Below are 10,376 nucleotides of genomic sequence, written 5' to 3'. Positions count from 1 at the left end.
GTTCTTCTAGTTCCATAGGAACTTGAACATCCACAGAATCAATGGACTGATTCCAGTTGGACTTTAGCTACCATATGAGAGATCGGATCATGAGGCGGCCGTTGGAAACTAGACAAACCAATGATGCTAGGTGCCCAAGAAGACATAACTTCTGAGCCGGGAGTTCTTCTCGTTTGAGGAATAGTCTTGCTACCTTCCTCAGCCCCATTACCCTGTCATCTGATGGGAAGATTTTCTGTTGATCATACCTAAGTATATCAGTCATTGAGAGGGAAGCAGTGATGACTTCTCGAGGTTTACCATGATCCCCAAATCTAGGCAAAGCCTCATTAGTTTGTCTTGGTATTGAAGAAGGGTTGACAACGAGTCTGCTAGAATTAGCGTCGTCTAGATATCGAAGGAGACGGATGCCGATTCTGTAAGCCCAAGATGACACGGGCGAAAACTTTCGTGAAGACTTGAGGTGCTGTGGAAAGACCAAAGCACAGCACCTTGAATAGGTATTTCCTATAGTCTAGAATGATCCTTAGATGCTTCCTTGAAGACAGATGGACTGGGATCTGGAAGTATGCGTCTTTTAGGTTCAGTGTGCACTTGAAGTCATGTGGTCTTACCTGTTGTCTGACCGTGTCTGCCGTCTCCATGCTGACCGGAGTTTGTTTGAAAAATCTGTTCAGAGCTGAGAGGTCGATGACTGGTCTCCAGCCTCCAGACACCTTTTTCACAAGAAAGTTGGCTGAAGAAGCCTGGGGAGTTGTCAAAGGCCTCTTGGAGAGTGCCCTTCTCCGATATGGTTTGCACTTCGTCCTTTGCGGATCCCTTAGCATAGGAGCTCGATGGAACTGGAGCCTTGGTCAGAGGAGGGAGAGATTGTGTAAACGGGATGCGATACCCTGAATAAATCATGGAGACCCAGGGTTTGGCCTCGAGCTGCAGCCACCTCTGCTAACAATGATGTAGGCATCCCACCATTGATGGACAAGTGGAAGAATTGCCCGTCCTAGCAGTTGAGGCCTCGGCCACCGCCTCTAGAACTCCTCCCTCCGAGCGAGGACTTGGAACCCTTCTGTTCTTTAGCTGTAAAGGGCTTCTTAGACACCTTTATAGTTGCAGATGTAGTTGCTATCCTGTTTGTCGACGGTTTCGGCTGTTGTTGTTTCTTCTGCGGATGAGGGAGTCAGGGTTGGATCTCCTCCATCTCTTTGCAGCCCGCTCAACATCCGGTCTGAACAAGGAGGAACCATCCAAAGTTGAGTTCCTCAGTCTCGTAATCTTGTTCTGTGGGACTTGACAATGGAACCTTTCCATTATCGAGTCCCTTCGCCGCAGGATTGTGTTTGCCCACGAGTTTACAACTTGGTGGGAAAGGAACTTGATGGTTCAAGTTCCCAATAATAGAAAGGTCTCCATTGCCTTCCTAGAGTTCTCCTTGGACAAGTCCTCGGTCCTCATCAGGTGTCCCACTAATTCCAACCTGAAATCCAGCCACGAAGTAGCCTGCATGGCGTACTTCACCACCTTCTCCTGGTTCAGGATCTCCGAACCCGAGATTGAAACCTGAAGACCTGAGTCTCTCTTGAGGGAGATACTCTCTAGTCAGAGCTTCTAAAGAGTGGTCAAGAGGCAGTGCAGGAAGGGGCTCTTTAAAGACCTCATAATGCTTCCTTTGCTGCATGAGCGATGGTGGAAAAAGTTTAAAGGATGAGCCTACCTAGAGGGAGCTTGAGGAGTCAGCGTTCTGAGAGAATGCCTTCCGACGGGCACTCATCAGACCCTTAAACCAGGGAAAGGCCACACTGGTCTTGGGGTGCTTCTGGGTGCCGTAGACATTGTCAAAGACCGTGTCTTTGCCCTCTTGACAGGCCACCGCCGGGTCAGATAACTGTGCGATGGTCCTAATGCAAGCCAAGACCTGCCAGAAGGAGTGCTTCAATTCCTTCCCCTCTGCCTCTGATAGCCTCGGACTAGCAGCTCTAGGAAGATGGTCATCATCGTTATTGAGGTAATCCACCCAAGACATCCTCTCGGGGTAGGTCGAGGTCATCTCTTGCTTGATGGGTGTCGCTTGCTGACACTCCAGCAGGGTTTGGAGATGGTCATTTAGGACCTTCCTGGGACGGTCTTAATACCCTTGACAAAGACTTGGGCAGAGTCTTGGCGTCCTTCAACTACTTCCAAGGAGAAAGAAATTCCTGCAGGAGTCAAGGTCTTGAACGATCATCCATTCGTGTATCTCCTAAGGGAGGGATGTTCTCTCGTACGGGTTTGGAGACTGGTCGCTGTTCTGGTGGAACAACCTCAATAGGAGAGAGGCGGAAAGCACTCACCAAAGACTCTTCTTTAGGATGTAGAGATTCTGTAGAGGAGTGGCGATGACAATGCTGAGCCTCTGCTTCGAACTCCGTATCGGTGTCAGCTTGATCCAGGATGAGTCCTGCTGTTTAGCTACTCCTCGTTTCCTCTTCAGGGGAGAGATGGAAGGAGCCAGGGGCTCTTGAGGTGAAGGGACCGAGGATTTACGCCTAGGGTCAGCTGGAGGAGAGAATGACTTTTCCAGCAGAATCCTAGGAGTGCTGGGCGGTCGAAGAGGTGGAACAGTTCCAACAAAAGCCTGGTGGACTGCTCTAACCACAGTTCTTTGCCCACAGCAGTCTTGGCTGAAAGATCCCCTGAGAGGATCGAAGCCGGGGTTTTTTGAAAAGGTAAGACATTACTACCTGGATCAATGGACGACCAAACAGAAGAAGTAGATGGGTGTGGCTTTGAAGGTTCCACTTTATGGGGAAACGGAACAGCGCGGATTGCCTGTTTGGGGATCTCCTTGGGTTCCCTAGTGGTAGGTTCTTCCCGGAGAGGATATAATTAGGGGTCGTCCTTCCGTTCTTGGCGAGCGGTGATCATGGGTAGATCTGTGAAGCACAGACTTACACTCTACAGGCGAACGGCTATTTAACGCTGAAGGTCGGCGTTTGTGGGCCGAAGAACGAGGAAGGACCCCTACATGGCGCTGGCAAAAGGAGGGTCGGGGAGTGCCGATGCCTCCACAAACAACGAGAAGCACGAGAAGGAGAATGGCTAGACGACTGTATCCAATCTAAAGGAGATCGCCTACGGTTTAGCGAACGACGACTGGTTGTCAAACGCCTAGGAACTGATGAGTGGCGAATCACAGGAGAACTAGGCAAGGCTGGAGAGCGGCGAGCAGCCATCAGATGACGAGATGCTGGTGATCGTCATATAGCTGGTGAACGGCGAGCAACAGGAGAATGACGGGTAACAACCGAACACTTCGTAGGAGTAGATCGGTGAGTCATTGGTGAAAGACGAGCTGTCGATGAATGAAAAACAACTGGCGATTAACAGGAAGCTGGCAAACAGTGAACAATTGGCGATCGGTGAGAAGCTGGAGAATGATAGACAACTAGAGGATGACGAGTCACAGGCAAACCACGAGCAGCTGTCAGGTGGCGAGAGGTCAGAGAGCGACGGTAGACAGGCGACCGCCGCAAGACTGGTGAACAGCGAGTCCGGGGAGAGTTAGATAAGGTAGACAAGGGACGAGAACCAGAAGGCTGTAGGCAAGGCTGACAAGATTTGTCATGAAGACGATCTCTAGGAGAGAGCTGCGCCCAGGTTGACACGTGAGAAGAAGTGGGGGAGCGGCGAGATCCTGGCGAGTGACGATCCTCCGAGGGGGATCGTCTGACGGGTGAAGGAGGAGAGTAAAGAAGCCGTCTAGTGTATTTGCCGGAAGCGAAGGAGAGAGTCTGAAGCGACGAGGAGGATCACGCACTCTGCAAGCTCGATGAAGACGGTGAAGATTTTCCGAAGGGGAGGACTGACCAGCAGGAAGATCTCATAAAGACCTTCGGATCGAGGTCTCTAGTGGGATCTCACTCTAAGAGGAGACAGATGCCCACCCGCAGGAGAGATCTGCTTTGGATTTTGCTCCGCCCCCAACCGAACAGTCGGCTCAGCAAGGGGGGAAGAACAGTCTTTGGCAACGGCAAAATTGGCAGTGGAAAATGCAGGGCGGGAATTGTCAGCAGACACAGCAGAGGACACCTCAGGATCAGGTAAGCCCACACAGCAATGATCAGGGATCCACCTCTGAGGAAGTCGGTGTCCGCATCATTGAAGGAGCTCAAAAAGTGCCTACTTCTAATGCGGACTGGTCAAACCGAAGGACGGCCACGCCTGAAACACATCAGAGAAGGAACAGGTCTCATTCAATGGGGGTGGGGTGGGATGGGGTGGGGGCCTTTGCTAAGGGAAACAGCACCGTCCCTCGAGAACCAAGGTTAACCTGGAGTTAATTGGTGTACCGGCCATACAAGACATTTGGGGGAGGTTGGGGGTGGAAGAAGCAGCTTTGCTTTTCTTCGACTTCGAGGAAGACCCCAAAGGCGAGGAATTCCTTTTGGACTTCTTACGCCGTCGCCCAAACTTCTCCCACTGGGAGCAGACCATTCCCGGCATTCAGAGCAAGTGTTGTCCTGGTCACAACATAGTCCCCAGCATTCAGGACACAACAGATGCAGGTCTGTATCAACGGACGACATGAAAGTCCCGCAGGAGCGACCCTCAGGTACTGGGCAGGTCCTCATGAAAGTGGCCAAGAAGAGAGAGCACACACCCACTGGACAGAAAAAGCAAAAAGCAATTAGTTAGTAATGGCAAGTCAATAATTGGCGAGGGAGAATAGCGGTAACGTCCGTTCTTCACCCGAGCCCAAAAGCAAAGTGGGTTCTCAACCCAAGTGTGTGAGTTAGCAGGGTAGCTATCAACACCCTCGCTCCCGCTAACTAGCAGGTGGGTGGTTAACCCTCGCTAAAAATTCCTAATGGCTCATCTTTCAGCTTCCACAAATGTAATATCCCCTATAAATATAGTTGGTTTATATTTAGTGACAAAACAAAAAAAATTTAGAAGTGAAGACGGTGGCAGGTATATCAGAAACCTTCTTTTATAAATGTTGATGTTTATCAAAGTTAAGCTTTTTATTTTTTTATGTATGACAGCAATTGAAGAAGTGATTAAGGAGGCCCTCTGGAGCTAATAAAAGTTATAACCTCCTTCGGTTTACAAGTTTAATTTGTTCTGGAAGCAAGATTGCTAAGTAAAATGCTTTTGAACTAAAACAAATTTTTCCCCCCAAAAAACGAAATGAAATTCGCGTCCACAATATACATATACATTCATTTTAAAAGGTTTATAATACAGTTATTGATATTCTTGTGAGGTTAATGAGCTGTATGATCTCAAAAGGACTTTCCAGTGAAAGGCTAAAACTGGGAATCCAACCATGAGACCTCACAGCACCTCCTCATAAATAGATTTTTCCTTTGTCAAAACCAATTTTTTTACCCCTTAACATCAGATATTGATAAAAATTAATGATTGAAAATAAAAGTAATATTTTCAAATTAACTGGCACTTTATCTTCGAGACAAGAGAGGAGGTAGAGGGTCACCCATTAGAAGGAGAATCTCCCTCCACGAGAACTATCAGGTGGTCCTTCTTTTGTATGACATTCACTATTACTAACTGAATCACTTAATTTTCACTTTTGGGACACTGGGTCATAATTTTTTTTCATTCTTACTTTCAGTTTTGACTAGGAACCAATCTAATGAAGACTGATTTTCCCTTTTCTTTAAAATGGGATAAAAAAATAACAGCATTGCTAATAAATATTCATTGTTTGCCCTGCCAAAGACTTATCTGGGCAATGTATTTCTAAAAAATAGTGAAAGGTTTCACACATTCTTAAAATCTACCTAATTCAACTTGAAAAGAGAGGTTTGTCACTCTGTTCCTCCTCCTCCTCTGCATTCTCTTGATGTTGCACCTTAAATAGCTCTAATACCATTGCTTTTTTACAAACAATGCTTTTGGCAATTGTGTCACTTGCAAGCTGCTTCTCATCATTCCAAATAATGTAGGCAGAAACATTTCAGCGTCAAGAACACATTGCCATTGATTTTTCAATGTAAGCACTCATTTCATAAATTCAAATAACTTGATATGTTCTTTTTTGTACAGAATTGTAACTGTAATATAATCATGCACGGTGTAGTGCAATCGTACAGTTTTGGCATGTCAATGGCATGCATACTTTATTCATACTTTTGGATAATTTTTTTTTTTCACTTCTCTAGTAATCATCATCTTACCGTAAGGACTTGACCTGTACTTGGTACGTGGTCAACAAAGGAATCTTCCTCCCATGAAACAGAATGGGATACCTGTTGTATGATGACCAATTGGTTTGGTATTCATTCCACCATCTTTTCCCTTGTTAAGGGAAGATGGATGAGAACTACTTTCTAAAGAACTACTCGGATAAGAATGGCACTTAGAAGTGTAGCTTAACTGTCTCACCATGAGAGAGGAAGGAAAGTAGCAGTAGAAGACTGCCATTCTACCTTTCATTTAGGAATCACATTTACACATTATCATAAACAAAATTCTTCCTGTCCCTTGTGGAAACTGAGCTGGCTACACAATTATTTGAGCAGCAATCACAAGACCAAAAGTATCAAGGGACTTGTGGGTATACACCCAAGACTCACGACCTCTGCTTAGAATTTTGGAAATTTAGATTTTCATTTTTGGCTAGGAGAATGCCTATATTTTATGTTTCAAATAGTTTGTTTTTTAATGAAAACAATTTGTTTTATGGCTAAAATGTCCTTTTTATATATTTAAGCAACCACATCTGGTCCCTTATGCAATCGTTTTCTGACCAAGGTATATTTATTTACTTTCCTTCAAAGAATTTTGAGTTAAAGATTTCTGGGTCGACCTGTGACGGCCGGTGAAAAGTCCTTCTTTCTACATTTTCTGATATAAATCTTCCAATTTGGACCAACGAAGAATATCGATCTAGTCTTTGTTATAGTTTTGTACACGCCTCAGGAAGGTGCTTGTTTTAGACTATATCTTTATGTTTATTTGTTACGTTGTAGAGCATTATTTTCTTTGATTCCATCAGAAAGAGAATGTCACTCCTTCTGTGGATGGTATTGTAAATACAGTAAACATTTTTTGGAAGTTTCTCTAAGACATATTCATAGTATATCCCTAGAACGTAAAATTAGCACAGAAAAGACGCAGACAAGAATATACTGTATTATACAAGCACCATTTCACTCATATGTGAGCATTTGGGATATGTACCTTATATATTTTTAGATTTGAGGGAAGGGGGCTCACCAGTTCTTGGTAAATAACCCAGAAATATGATGATTATGTCCTTATAATCCCCAGTGTTGAGGTAAATTACTGCTAAAAGTACATACTTATCCATACTGAAGTACATTCAACCAATCTGTACAAAAAATAACTGAAGCCAGTATTTCTCTTTAAACCTGTTTACATATTTATATTTTTTGTGTATGGATATGTAATTTTTGTGTATGGATATGCTGAAAGATGTATAAGTGTCAGAATAACATGTCTTACAAGTGTATTGGTATTTGATACATGTAATTTAATATGAATTACTTACTAGTGTCCATAAGTGTCCTATATAACTTAATTATTAAATATTTACTTGCAATTACTTAGACTCCCTTAAAAATACAGTCAAGCATTATCATATGACATTTCTCTCATTCTTGATAACAATACCTTAACATTTTTAGTTGTGAAAAATATATGATTTTTTAGGGATATGGGGGTCCACAGAAGAAGATATGGGGGTCCACAGAAGAAAATCAAGAGGATGAGGGGTCCACAGGTTAAAAAAAGTTGAGAACCACTGCTCTGAGACCAACTAGCTTTGAGAATTGGAAAACTCTAGCCTCCCTCCTCTTAAAAACTCAGTTGGCCCACTGGTTTGCTGCCTTCTGTGCCCAGAAGATCATTGCATTCTCACCAGACATCATAGAAATCCTATACTGTACTGTAATTCTCATTGCAAAGTACATTACCATGCCTAATGACTGGTCAAACCAAAACATTGCTTGGAGGAAGGGCATGACCAAAGCCTCCATGGCCCCAAATTACAAACCAAGATAGATGTGCCTTCCGACTCTCCAGAGCAGTACACCACCAAGGTAGGAAAAATGAACGAAGGTGCCCAAGCTCCACCGACACATGGCCAACAGGAGTGGGGCATTGCACCTCAGTCCCACCTGACTAATGGGAAACCAGGGTAACCCGGTCACAGGTAGAGCCATGGAGGTAGGGCACACCTGAGTGTCATCCACCTCCACTGAAGGAAAGGCGGTGTTGTCAAGAGCCCTTTCATTGCAACTATAACTAACCTTCCTGGACTTCTTGATAAAAGAATTATCAGAATCGGAAGAGGAAGAAGAGGAGGAGTCCCACTTAAACTCGTTAGTTTCTTTGGTCGCTGCAACCACACCATCCTTGTGAGCTAAGGATAGGTCCTAGCTTGGGTGGAGAGGGGGCTAGGGTGTTGATCATATGTATATATGGTCAATCTCTAGAGCACTGTCCTACTTGATAGGGAAATGTCACTGTCCCTTGCCTCTGCCTTTCATGAGTGGCCTGTGAACCTTTAAACAAGAATGAAGACTTGGAAGATGAGGAAGAGCTGAAAGAGAAGGAGGAGAAAATTTGCTTCTTATCAACTTTCCCCTCCAGTTTTGGAAGCAGAGTAGTTTAAGTTTGAGCACCCATCTAAGACAAAGCTTTCCCAAGGGTAGAAACCACAAAGGTTGCTCAGACAGGAATCACAACACTTTTGGGAACACTGTCATAGGGAAGTGGCAGCCACACTCACTGGCAGTCATAACAGACATGGGCTGGGGTCAAAGGCACAGAGATGGGGGGAGCAACAGGCCCCATGGTCACATGAGCAAAAGCAGGGCCGACAGGCACAGGAGTGAACGGCATAAAAGCTACTGGCATAGGAGTGACAGGCACCTGGGCAACAAGCACAGATTTTACCGGCACTCGGGTTTCTTACACCCTTTTAGCTTCAGCACTTCAAACCAGTTGCAAGAGCCTTCTTAGACTCTTTTGGCTTCTACACACATACTATTAATGGTACAGGATTTTTCTTTACAGCTCTTTTGGACTTAGGGTGCACTACATGGATCACCACTGGGGTCATTGGCAATGGAGTTACCAACACTGTGGTCACTAGCACTGGCATCATACTCAACATCACTTGAGTCACCACTGAATCTAATGGTACAGGGGACAAATGGGGGGGGGAACAGCCCTATCTACCACCTATTTCAAAAAAATATATTGAGGGCCTACCAACAAGAACTTTGGACGATAAAGCCTTCTTCAAGTCAAACTCATTGGCAACACTTTGCATGGCAAAAGAAGAGTTCCCAGCATCTGCTGATGTGTAGTGGTCACTGGAGAAATCTAGACTCCACCATAGCCTGAAAAACTAGCTGATGCAGATCAGAGATCTCCCCACTCTTACTCCTTGGGGACGAAGATAGGGGTGTATGCACAGAAGCCTCAGCGACAGATGAACTCGACGAGAATATAAAGGAGCTATTAAGATCCTTCGGCATCATCTTGGGCGTTACTTAGGATGACACCAGAGAAGATTTAGCCTTCCTCTTCTTCCTCAAACCATAAGACTAACATGAATGGAAGGCCTTAATCTGCACTCAGCACATAAGGGTGATAATGAAAAATCATGCCACATATAAGAAATGCAGAGAAAGTAGTAATAGCATCTATAATCAAAATAATCATCCACTTTCTGTAAGAAAAAAGAAAAAGAATTACATGTAAAGCCTTTGGATAGGTTGCAGCAGTACATCTGTACTCACTGCTGCCAAAGATTGATTGATTTGAAGTTCTCTGGCATCCTGACATTGCTACCGAAGACAAAAGTGAAGTCTCTGATATGAGGATACGCGTGGCTACCTACCCAAGTGCACTACCTGGTGTTAACTACAGTACCTTATTAATAATTTTTACAGCAGTTTCAATTTGTGTTGAAGACATTCCATATCAAATAAGACAAGAGGTTTTATATGTGTAAAAAATGAATGTCCAATCATAATATGTGATGCTAATTGCTCTGTATAAAACATTCCTTCCATGAAGTCTTCTTTGGAAGCAATGATATTTCAAAGGTTGAAATGTCACAAGTAAGGTCACTCACTACTTAAGGGCATTAGTTTTTCTTTTTCTAAATAGCTGAAGCTTACTATAGAATCCATATATGTACTAAAATACTAAGTTGTGATCTGTACAGACAGGAATTAACTACTATGAATGAAAAGCACTCCAAATATTACAAATGTACAACATATGAGAGCAATTATAACCTACAATAAAATACAAAAGCTTTTTCATTATGTAAAGTGTATCACATAGCTTTTGAAAACTAATGACACTCAAATTCATTATCTACATACAGAAAAACT

Source organism: Palaemon carinicauda, chromosome 1 (assembly GCF_036898095.1).
Source record: "Palaemon carinicauda isolate YSFRI2023 chromosome 1, ASM3689809v2, whole genome shotgun sequence".
Lineage (NCBI taxonomy): Eukaryota > Metazoa > Arthropoda > Malacostraca > Decapoda > Palaemonidae > Palaemon > Palaemon carinicauda.
Note: the sequence above shows the minus strand (reverse complement) of the source record.